Raw genomic sequence first — 11,656 nt, forward strand, 5'->3', positions numbered from 1 at the left:
GTTCTAAGAAAGAAGCTTTGTTCATGGAATCCGCGTTTTGATTTAGGCACAGATACAGAGCGGGGGAAATCTTTCACAGTGGATTCAGCTAGACGGGTATTTTTCGTGAAAGATTGGCGAGGGGGGACCAGGGATTGGAGTTCAGACGAGCACCCGCCATGAAAACAACGATAAAACAAGGATAGGCTCGCAACGTCTCTTCTGTGGGAGAGGGGCTGCAGGGTAGAGAAAAGGGCATCCCCCACTAAACCACGAAGTCCATTTTGTACTCTGCCAAGGCATGATAGGCTGTTTTTGGCAGCTCCTGCCCAGATATGGCAACAGTACTCCATCCTTGGACGTACTTGGCTTTTATATAGATAGAGAATTGCATCAGCAGCGAGATATCTTCTGGAGCGGTAGAAGGATCCCACCATCTCTCCAGCGACCTTGGCAACAGACTTGATGTACGTGTTCCATTTCAGATCAGGAGCAAAGGTCAAACCCAGAAGCTTGCCAAAACACGGGGCCTCACCCAGACGAGAGCCATCCATCACAATTGATGCCAGCTGGGGATCAGAGCGTTGATGATATATATACATATATAATATATACATATATATATATACATATATAATATAAAGCTGAATGTTTGTGTGTGTGTGTGTGTGTGTGTGTGTGTGTGTGTGTGTGTGTGTGTGTGTGTGTGTGTGTGTGTGTGTGGTCACGAATAGGCTCCTATATGGTTGACTATTTTAAAAAACTGATTACATATAATGATAGAAGATGTATTGAGACACAGGAATGGGCATGTTTGATCTGGCAGAACGGTGGTTCATTAAAATTGTGGAGTCTGCGTTCGCGCCTGGTCCACAAAGTATGGAAATAAAAAATTTAAAAATTATGTACATAATAATACTTTGATAAGTATGTTTTAACTTAAATAGGGATGGTATAATAAAATTATGGGGTCTGCGTTCGCGCCTGGCCTCCATAGAATGGAAATAGGCAAAAATTTTAATAAAGACTTTTCATATGTATCTGCGTAAGCATACTTTGATAATTATGTTTCAATTTGAAGAAATATGGTATAATAAAATCATGGGGTGTTCGTTCGCGCCTGACCTCCATAGAATGGAAATATGTCACAAAGTTTAACAAGGATTTTTAATATTGATCTACAGAATATTGTGATAAGTGTTTCAGTGTGAACAGGTTTGATATAATAAATTATGGGGTTTATCTATTTTATTTTTACTTTCATCATATTTTGCTTTGGATTTGATACCCCCAAATTCGAAGCTATCTCTTTACAACCCTTCCTTTTCATAACCTATCATACTTTCATAAATCAGAGTCCATTTTCTGTAGGCGGTTTTTGAAACCAGTCAATGACGGGTACTTTTACTAGTATATATATATATATATATATATATATATATATATATATATATATATATATATATATATATATATATATATATATATATTCGCAAAGTTATTAATTTAAGTGTTTCCAAAATTAAATGCATGTACCTGTGCAAATTACATTGCTCACATCATCTTGGTCGTTTTTGTACTCAAGTAAACTAATCTCAGATTATTAATTTGGGACTCGGTCGGGACTCGGGTTCTAATCGCACCAGATACTTTATTTTATACACGGGAGATAATAGAAATTTCTCTTCTTTCTACACCAATGGCATGCAAGACGGAAATATACTCTCTTTCGTCACTTCCACTCCCTCTGGCGCCACGTTCTGCCAAGGTTTTACTACTTGTATTACACACCTATTGTAAAGCAATCTCTAAATAGATCACTGGCCAACACATGTTTATGCTCAAAGTTTCGAAGCTGATTCAGACTAATTTGGGGGTGTTGATTCCGAAAGCCATATTAATTTCCCCATCAGATCAAGTTGTTGAGATATTTGCTATTTTATATTTTTGTTACCTTACAATTAGGTTTTTGCCTGCCTGTTTTGAACCCATTATCTCCATTTTAAGTTAGATTGACGCCATTTTAAAGAGGGTTCCGAAAAATGTATAGAATAAGTTTTTCACAATGACAATTTATATGGATTAGTTTCTTCTAAGTCATTCAATGGCCCTCTAAGAAAAACATAATGAAATCGAAATTATTCTGGAAAATATTTCATATAGACAACACCAATAGATCATATGTATCGATTAGAAAATGGTTGGGTTTCTCTTCGGGCTACAAGGTGGCTACACAAAATTTCCTTGCTTCTTGTGTTTGTGGGATAACAGGACAAGAACAGAGCACTGGATAAAAAAAAGATTGGCCTGTGCGCAGTGAACTGATTCCTGGCTATCTCAATGTTCTGGCGTTTTGGAGCGTCCCAAAATCGTGTTTCCCCCTCTTCACATAAAGCTCGGCATCATAAAACAGTTTGTGAAAGTTCTAATATATTTGCACGAAATTCCCAAGCCTAACAAGCGAAAAATTAAAATCTGAAATTTTTGAAAGACTCTGAATTCGAAATTTAATGAATGACCCAAATGTCTGTAATTTTATGAACCCTGCAGAATTGAGTGACTGGACGGAGTGTACTAATGTAGTAAAATTCTTCTTGGAAAAAATAAAGGCGCCCAACTGCAAAGAGCTTGTTGAAACATTACTTATAAGTCTCCATCAGTTGGGTGTAAATATTAGGTGCAAAAAAAGTTGGGTGTAAATATTAGGTTGGTGCAAAAAATAATGTCGTTACTGATGCATGTACAGCTGATAAACAACATCATTTTTACACCAACCTAATATAAGAATCGTTACATTTTTTGCACAGCCATCTTGTCTATTTTCCAGCAAATCTAGGTGATGTGAGCGACGAGCAAGGGACGCTTCCATCTTGACATCAGCGACATAGAAGTTTGATATCAAGGTCGTTGGGATGCCATCATGCTTGCAGACTACTGTTGGTCTAGCAAACGCTATGATGCCGGAACCCCATTCTGGGAAATCAGTAAAACGTCAATTTTATGGATGACGATGTTTATGCTTAGCATTTTTTTACGACTTTAAGCTTTAATTATGTATATTTTCGTGTGATTTCGTGAATATGTCTTAAGGTTAGGTAGAAATATTGTTTCTCCGATTTGTTGTAGCTATCGACTTCCTACGGATGCGGGTATGCTATAGCAGAAAAACTAGACCTGATAGAAAAAAGTAACAGTATTTTTGGAATCAGCGCCCTCAAATTAAGAAAACAGCTGATACATCTTAGGTACTATGACAATTTTTTGTTGGCCAGTGTAATTAAATAAATATGATATTTATTTGACTATAAATGAGGTAAATGGCTGATTCATTTATTTTAGGACAGTATTAGTGCGTTAATGACCATAATAACCAATACTAACAGCCACAATAACAAAATATGCTATGTAATTGCAAAGAAGTTTTTAAAAAATGTCCGTAACAGAATAATTTTTTCATTAGGAATATAATTTAAGTACGGGCAACATTAGACAGACTTTGTACAAAAAACGTGTTTAAAATGATTCTTCTTTTCAATGAAAGGCAATTCGACGGTTTGCAACAGATTGATACTGCTATTAGCATTGGTTTTTCTGATCCTTTATTACAGGGTGGACCACATGAAGGTTGCAAAAAATTCACAAGTAAATATGGTACGCTCAGATCGTCAATCTGCGTCCTTATCCATTTCACTACGACTACTGCCATGTATGTATCTAAGAGATACTGGTTTAAAGTTAATCGAAAAGAAGGAAATACTTTTGAATATGTTACTAAGTGCATTAACAAAAGTCAAAAAATGAATTCTTTTAACGAAATACTTTTAAAGAAATCTTTCAAATTCTTTTTAAATTATTTAAAGATTTTTTTTTTTGTAAAGTTCTTTTGAAGAAAGAATTTATAAAAGAAGAGAAATCTTTTGAAGTCTCACACTTCATAAGATTCAAGTTGCTGAAAACAAAATTCGATTAAAAAGAATTACATATTTTTCATTAACATATATGGAAACTATATTTAAAAGAAGTGTACGCTTTCATTCAAAAGACGTACACTTTGGATAAAAGTGTAAATATTTTTCTAGTATTTTAAACGAAATCTTCCAAAAATAGAAACGGATAATAGAGAACGTGTGACGAAATGGAAAATTAAAGTACGTTAATTAGAAGATATTATTAAATATCCTTCTGGATTATTCAAACTTTATATTATTTGGTACTCTTGCATAATTTGACCCGAATTCTCGTGAATTCCCGTCAAGCATGGATCGGGCGAGGCCGGCAATTATCGTCGTAACAGATGCAGACTAATAAAAAAAAACGGAAAAAATACAAATAATCAAAAATAACAAAACAAAACTACCTTGAAAAATGAAAATATGTTTATTTTATTTTAGTATTTTATTTATTTATTTATTTATTTGTAAAATATTTATCAACAGAAAGTTCGTTTTTTTCTCCAAGAAAAGATTTTTAACCGTATAATACTTTGGTGTAAATGCAAGTTTTTTTTTTTGTTTGTGTTGTTTTGTTTTCTTTTTTGTAACCGTATTTTTTCTTGTGTTTTTTATTTTCAAGACTTGTTGTTCAGTCAAGTTCTTTTGGTGGCACTGCCCATTTGCACATCTCCAGGTGAAACCATCGTTTACACACGATTTGTGTTTACAATTGTTGCAATGTTGCGCCTCATTTGGGGAGGGCATTGTCTGCATCGATGATTTCATTTGTTAGATCTTAATAGAAATCTATAAGATATAAACAGCACTGTGAATTAGTTAAAATTTATCTTGTTTTTTTTTTAGGGGGGGGGGGCAATAAATAATAACGTTATCAATTGTATATTGAAAGAGTCTTAATAAAAATAAATTCAGAATTTTTTTATTCAATTATTTTCGGGGTGTTCTTTTTATTTTAACGAATAAAATCATTAGAAAGATTGAAAAATATAAAAAGTGTAAGTTGAGCAGAAAAATTCTGTTATTCTTAACAATGTTTGCTGAAATGAAAAGATGCTGCCTAAATATACAATATATGTGTGTGTTTTTGTACTAGCTGTAACTATATGACGTTGGCTGCAAGTTATTTTTCTTTCAGATTTTTAAATTCACGATGTTTCTTTATTCTAAAATATTTTTTTATCGTTTCACAATTAAGTACGGACTAATTCATAGTAATACGTAGTAATTAATATAAATTTATAGCGATATAGATTAAGCCTAAAAAACACTAATAAGTTTACAGTTCCTAAAATTCACATTAGAACCTGTGGCATAACGGATATAATAATTGATAATCTCTATCTCTATCTCTACTATTATATAAACGTTATTTTGTGTGTATGTGTGTAAGTTCTTTCCTCATAGGTTCCGAAATGGCTGAGCCTATCTTTTACAAAGTTCACACAAAGCTAATTTATATGTTTGGCAGTGTTCTTAGATGTGTTTTGTATAGAAATTCATTCGATAAGCATTGAAAATCGAAAGAATACGATCTTAAAAATAGTTTTTCTCTTTTATAGATAAAAATGAATAATTTTTACAGAGAGATATACTACGTTACACCGGCCATGAAAGCTTAAAAAATACAGATTTATTATAATCTAGAGATATAGTTTAATGGTAGAGCATTCGACTATTGATCGAATCATCCTCTGTTCAAGCTCTTTTTGATAAGTTCAATTTACGATAGAAGAAGTACCATTTAAAATCGCCGCAAATCATTTCTTCGTTTGCATATTTTAAAACTAAACATTAATCAGAAGTGACTTTTCCAGGGCATTCATCGCCAAGCTCAAATACCAGCTGAAATAATATTGTAAACAAACACAAACGGAATTTGATGAAGGATATTATCATTATTATTTATTTATTTATTTATTTACTGTGCGAATTAGTCCACCAGGCTAATTATTCCTCGAAATATATAATAATCAATACAGGATTGATTCAATACTAATACATACGCAATTTGCATAAATTAAAATATCATGTTTAAGCGTATTGTACGACCGGGCTACGCCGGGCTGCTAACTAGTTCCGACTATGACTGTAACATAAGAAGAGGAAGAGCTGACGTTTGGAAACTTAACGTTGAAAAAAAACTCTCCTGGCTCCTAAATTCGCTATATGCATTCACCGTTACACGTAAGCAAGGTCATCTTTCTACATCTGGAATAAATCCTTAGGTGAAGGCTAATACGCACTATAGTTGTCGCTTTGAATTTCAGTTGCCGGTTCCAAAGGACCTAGCAGGTACTCCGACCAGATCTTGTTGACCCTCATATAATACTTGATCCTAGCTGATATCTGAAACTGTCGTGTCCCGCTTTCAAAATTTTGTTTTTTTATAGATAAAACGTTCTCTGATGTGAATTGTAAATTGATAATTCACAGATTTTAGATGGATTACTTCGAATATGTATTAATATATTCAATCACTTGAATTTCTTTTTAGGGACACCACAAGTACATTGGCATAGCAATATTACCCAGAGTTTCCCAGATTCATTTATGATGTAAAAGCTGGTATTCAGTCTAAAACGCTCAAAAATAGAAATAAATTAATAAGTACGTACGTGTATATCTGTAAACTATTTCTGTACCTCCATCTTTTATAATGATGTCATTTGAGTTTCTCCGTGGAAGAAATGATGCTTCGTTATCGCTGCCTCTCCCCTTCCTCTCTGTCTCTTACTTTCTCTTTCTTTCTTTCTTTCTCTCATACACACAAACACACACTCTCTCTCTCTCTCTTTTTTCACTCTCTCTATCTCTATCTATCTATCTATCTATCTATCTCTTTTCATTTTTTCGAACTTGGTTTATATCAATCTGCAAACGAAAGAACCTGCGAAACGAACACCATTTCCCAAGGAAGGTGAGAAGATTGATTTAGGATCATGTAGGTGAATATGAAAGTTTTCTATCATTTATAGCTTTCATCATTTGCCTTTCATTGCTTTTTTTTTTCTTGTATCAATGTATGCAGAAAAAAAACCTGCTGAAATATTTGACACGAATCTAAAATGACTTTTTTGATGTGGAAATAATTTTCTTGTTACCAAGTTCACGCATAGTGTGGCATAATTGACTGCAATTTAGAATGATTGCGAAGTAACTGCGAACCTACGAACATAATGAAGCGATTATACTTGAAAAACACGTGCAGCCATGCAGACAATAATATGTTCTTTTCGCTTGAAACGGTATTCTCTGTAGTTTGCAATGTAGCTTCCACGTCCCTCAGCAACAAAGCAAACATAGTCTAGGCCATTTTTGAAATGTCCTTTTCCCTGTTAACTGCGGTATATTGCTGGTCCTGTGTAGTTCTAGGAGGTTTATCCTCCCAGGCTTTGCCTTCACTTTTTGAGAAAGAGTTAGCTTATTGCTAATAGCCTGAGGGTCCCCTGCCAGAGAATACCGATAGGGCTTTCCAGACATTTTTTGCAGGCTAAAGTGCTCTTCCTCTAGGACGCTGGGTCTCTAATTCCACATTACGACCCATGTGTCACATCATCTCTTCATTGAAGAGGATAAATAACTTTTACTATCTTAAAATCGTATCCAGATTTAAAGATGTTGAAACAGACATGCCAAGAATATAATATAGGAAGATAAATAATATATATATAAACTTTTATTCACACGAACAATGCAAATTGTCACCGAGACGTAAGGGGCTACTGAGATTAGGGACCAGATTTATGGGAACATCCTAAGTAGGAAGCAAAGAAACATTACATTTAAATTTCTGTATGTTGTTACAGTCAGGGAAGAATGAGCAGAGAGGAAATTCCAAGCGCAAGCAGTTCGAGAAAAGAAAGATTATAAAGTTTTCCGGCATCTGAGGATCACTATATTGAACGGGTGAGATTTTACTGATTATCAGGTTACCCGCGCGTATTTACGTTGAGAGAGTAAAAGTTCACTAAGTTTGTCGGAGTATAAACAATGAAGTATCTAGAAAACAAAGAAAGAAATGCAATATTATGATAATGGGACAGAGGTTAAAACTTGGCTGACAGTGTGGGGCCTATTAGGTTAGAGACAAAAAAGGTCTCTAACCTAGCCAATCCAAGAAGGAGAAACTAGTTGTTGATGCACCATCCCAGATGTGGCAACAATAACCCTGCATGAGAGAATGGTAGTTTTATAGAGATACTAGCAGATGTACCCGGCGTTGTCCGGTGTTAAATTATTTCAAAAAAATAAAGTAAAAAAACGGAAAAAAAAAACTAAGACATGTGCAATGCGAGTATCATGTTTTTTTCTAAACATTTCAAAAAAATACGTCAGCTTATATCGAAACTAAAACCCAAAGACAGTGAGTCAATTATGAAAAACCATTAGGCCAGCTTGCCACGTAAAGTGTTTTTAAACATACTTATTCTTAACGTAAAGGAGCCGTGATGTAAACAATTCGCGCACGCGCAGTCGTGAAAAAGTTGATAAAAAGATAAGAAGTACTAATTTTTGTTATTATTTTATTTTATCTTAGCAGCTTTTTTTTCCGGATGAAAACCGGCTAAAACGTTTTCCACGTGTCTTTATACCCTATGTACCAAATTTCAAGTTTATAGATCAAAAAATTGTTGAGTATATAGGTTGAGAGTTTCCTCACACACATACTCACTTTTATAGATATACTAGCAGGCCACCCGGCGTTGCCCGGTCGTAAACTACACATAAATATTATATTTTATTTCAGGCAGAATTCTTATTCATTATAAACAGAAATGACGCAGGTATTAATCGTAACGTTAAATTCCTTTTTAAAAAAAATGAAGTTAAAAAACGGAAAGAAACTGAGACATGTGCATGCGAGTATTATATTTTTATAAACAGTTCACTTCTTGTAAGTAAAAAAAAAATACTCGAACTGAGATCGAAACCAAAACCTAAAGAGAGTAAGGCAATAACCATTAGGCCAGCTTAACATGATCCATAAAAAAATGTTTTCAAACAAACATACGGAAGCGGTTTCACGACCGCACATGCGCAGTTGTGGCACAGTTGAAGACAGATAAAATCATATCACTCCCATGTACCAAATTTGCAATTTTAACCCCTAAGCAACCCTATTTTACGGATGGAAACGGATTTTTGAAAATTTCCACATTTCTGACTATTCTATATACCAAATTTCAAGTCTGTAGATCTAAAATTCGTTGAGTCTATAGGTTGGGAAGTGTCCTTACACACACATTTTCACTTTTATAGATATATAAATAGATAGGATACAATAAATTGTTTAAGTGGTAGTGAGATGTTTTGTTTATTCTTGAAAAGTCTAATTAAAAACATTTCTGATAGTTCAAACAAATGCCAAGAGGTGTCTCAGGTTTTCTTAACATTGTTTTTACATAATACTCTTCTTTTTTTTTAATATTACAATGGATGATTTAAACTACCGCCCAATACTTATACTTTTTTTGGTTTTCATTGAAATGAGACTCATTCCAAAAATAAGTCGTACTATTAAAAAAAAAAAATAATAAAACGTTGTATAGCTACGAAGTCGGGAGTGATGCCATTAAAACGAGTGACCTTTTGTGCTCCAGGATTTTTTCTACATAGTCACAACCATTCTCGATGCACTTTTGCCAGCCCCTTCATGTCAGCCTTTTGATGCTTTGGTAATAAAAGTCTGAAGCCTCCTTTTGCCACTCACATCTCTGTCGCCACTCTGAAATCAACGAACCTGTCTCCTTACTCTGCTGCATCAGTTTAGTAAACGTTCAGCAGGCGCCGGTGAATGTGGATCGGTTTCAATTTTTTTTTTTTTTTTGCCTCTTTTTGCATGAAGCAATTCAACGACGCATCTCAGCTTCTGGTGCACGTCTATGACAGGAGGTGTTTATTTAGAGTGTCACAGCGTCAATATCTGCAACCGGGACATGAAATTTTCGGTCATGAATGCATAAGTTTAGTTATCATAATAATGCAATTTTTAAAAGGGACGAGAACTTAGTTTCCAACTTTATGTAATGTAAAAAATATTTAATGTAAAAAAATATAATGTAAAAAATATAATGTAAAAAAAAAGCAAGTCAAAACTCCTTCTCGTTAACAATTTGTATCAACCCTTCTTCACTTAACCCGTAATTCATAACACGATTATCCACTTGCTCTTTATTGGCTGTCAAAGACTCCTACCGTCTCCGTCCTTCTTATAACCACTATTCCCTTCATATACAAATTAATGCCACATGTATATAAAGACTGATCTAATCACTTAAGTTTTTCTTTTCTTCTTTTTAGTCGCGATCCCGTCACCTGACAGGCTAAACAGTCGCTTATATGAGTAGTATCTTCTATTACAGCATGTCACGACACGATTTTTTTTATTTTTGGTGACTGGCAAGCGTGATGTCGTCTCAGTATCTATTATCCTTGGCCTTTTGGCCAAGATCAAAGTGTAGTATCTGTTCTTCAGATGTTTCACTTCCATTTCTTGTTCTCTTTCAGTGGAGGAGAAATCCTTCACGACTGAGACAATTTTTAATTTTTGTGCCTTTTTTCCACGTTAAAAAAACGATCCTGGTGTCTAACTCTGTCCCGTGGGAAGGCATTGTAAATAGGTACATACTTATTTATATATATTTATATATATTTATATATATTTATATATATTTATATATTTATTCAACTCCGTCAATGAATGAATTTTCCAATTTCCCTGATGATTATTAAATATTGCTATTGGAATATTTCTTTCTTTCTGATTAACGTTTCCTTCCGTTCTAAAACTACCAGCACAATTCAACTATAAATTTGGAACTGTCGTTTTCTCCTTCTCAATGAGATTTCTCTGAAAACAATGAAACCAATTAAAAGTAAAATAAACAAACAACACAAAATAGAGTAATTAGATACAGTAAAATGCTGTTATATTTCTTACAGATGTAAAAATTCATTACAAAAGAATTTTTTGTTGTTGTTGTTTTTTTTTTTTGTTTTTTTTGTTTTTTGTTTTTTTACGTATAGAATTTATTGCGTCTGATTTCCAAGAAAGCAAATAAAGACGTGACATGATTGAACCGAAATGTTTTGTTTTGTTTTTTGGGGTTTTTTTTTTTGTTTGTTTTTTGTTGTTGTTGTTTTTTTCGGAATAAACAATGTGACACAAATAATGGTTCTTTTACAGAATGACTAGAAATCTCATCCGGCAAGAAACAAAAAGAAAACTTACAATTAAAATATTTTTAAACAACTTCCATCTTGAATTATTTCGATTATTATAAAAACATCATATTGTCGTCGTCGTCGTTGTCGTCGTCGTCGTCGTCATCATCATCATCATCATCATCATTATAATTATTGGCTCACAAAGAGCTTTCACACAGGTCTTCGGAGATCTTTCCCTGAACAAAGCCTGTGGTGTTCATTGGATTGGAAGCTGAGTGACAACAAGTCTCACCAGGTTTCCAGTACTCTCCACGTCTTTCGATAACATTTGCAAATAAATTTGTATCAACACAACAGCTGCCTGCAATTGATTTCGTGTTGGCAGCAGCCATTGGTCTTTGCTGGGATTTGAGTGGCACTAAGCCTCCCCAAGGTCCCAGGTATCTTCGCACTTATTCGGCTGAGGTCTGGCCAGTTCATCGGTCCTTCCTTCCTCCTTGGCTTTAGTTATTTGGTCTCGCTCTTTTGGGGGGGGGTCATGATGTGGCAATGGGGGT

At 34.2% G+C, this 11,656-nt stretch overlaps 1 pseudogene; it reads left to right on the forward strand.

Annotated features, from left to right (window-relative positions):
* Positions 1–10,355: 10,355 nt before the first annotated feature.
* Positions 10,356–10,512, forward strand: LOC145285404 (U2 spliceosomal RNA; annotated as a pseudogene).
* Positions 10,513–11,656: the final 1,144 nt, after the last annotated feature.

Source organism: Euprymna scolopes, chromosome 9 (assembly GCF_053919585.1).
Source record: "Euprymna scolopes isolate OS-2025 chromosome 9, ASM5391958v1, whole genome shotgun sequence".
Classification (NCBI taxonomy): Eukaryota; Metazoa; Mollusca; class Cephalopoda; order Sepiida; family Sepiolidae; genus Euprymna; species Euprymna scolopes.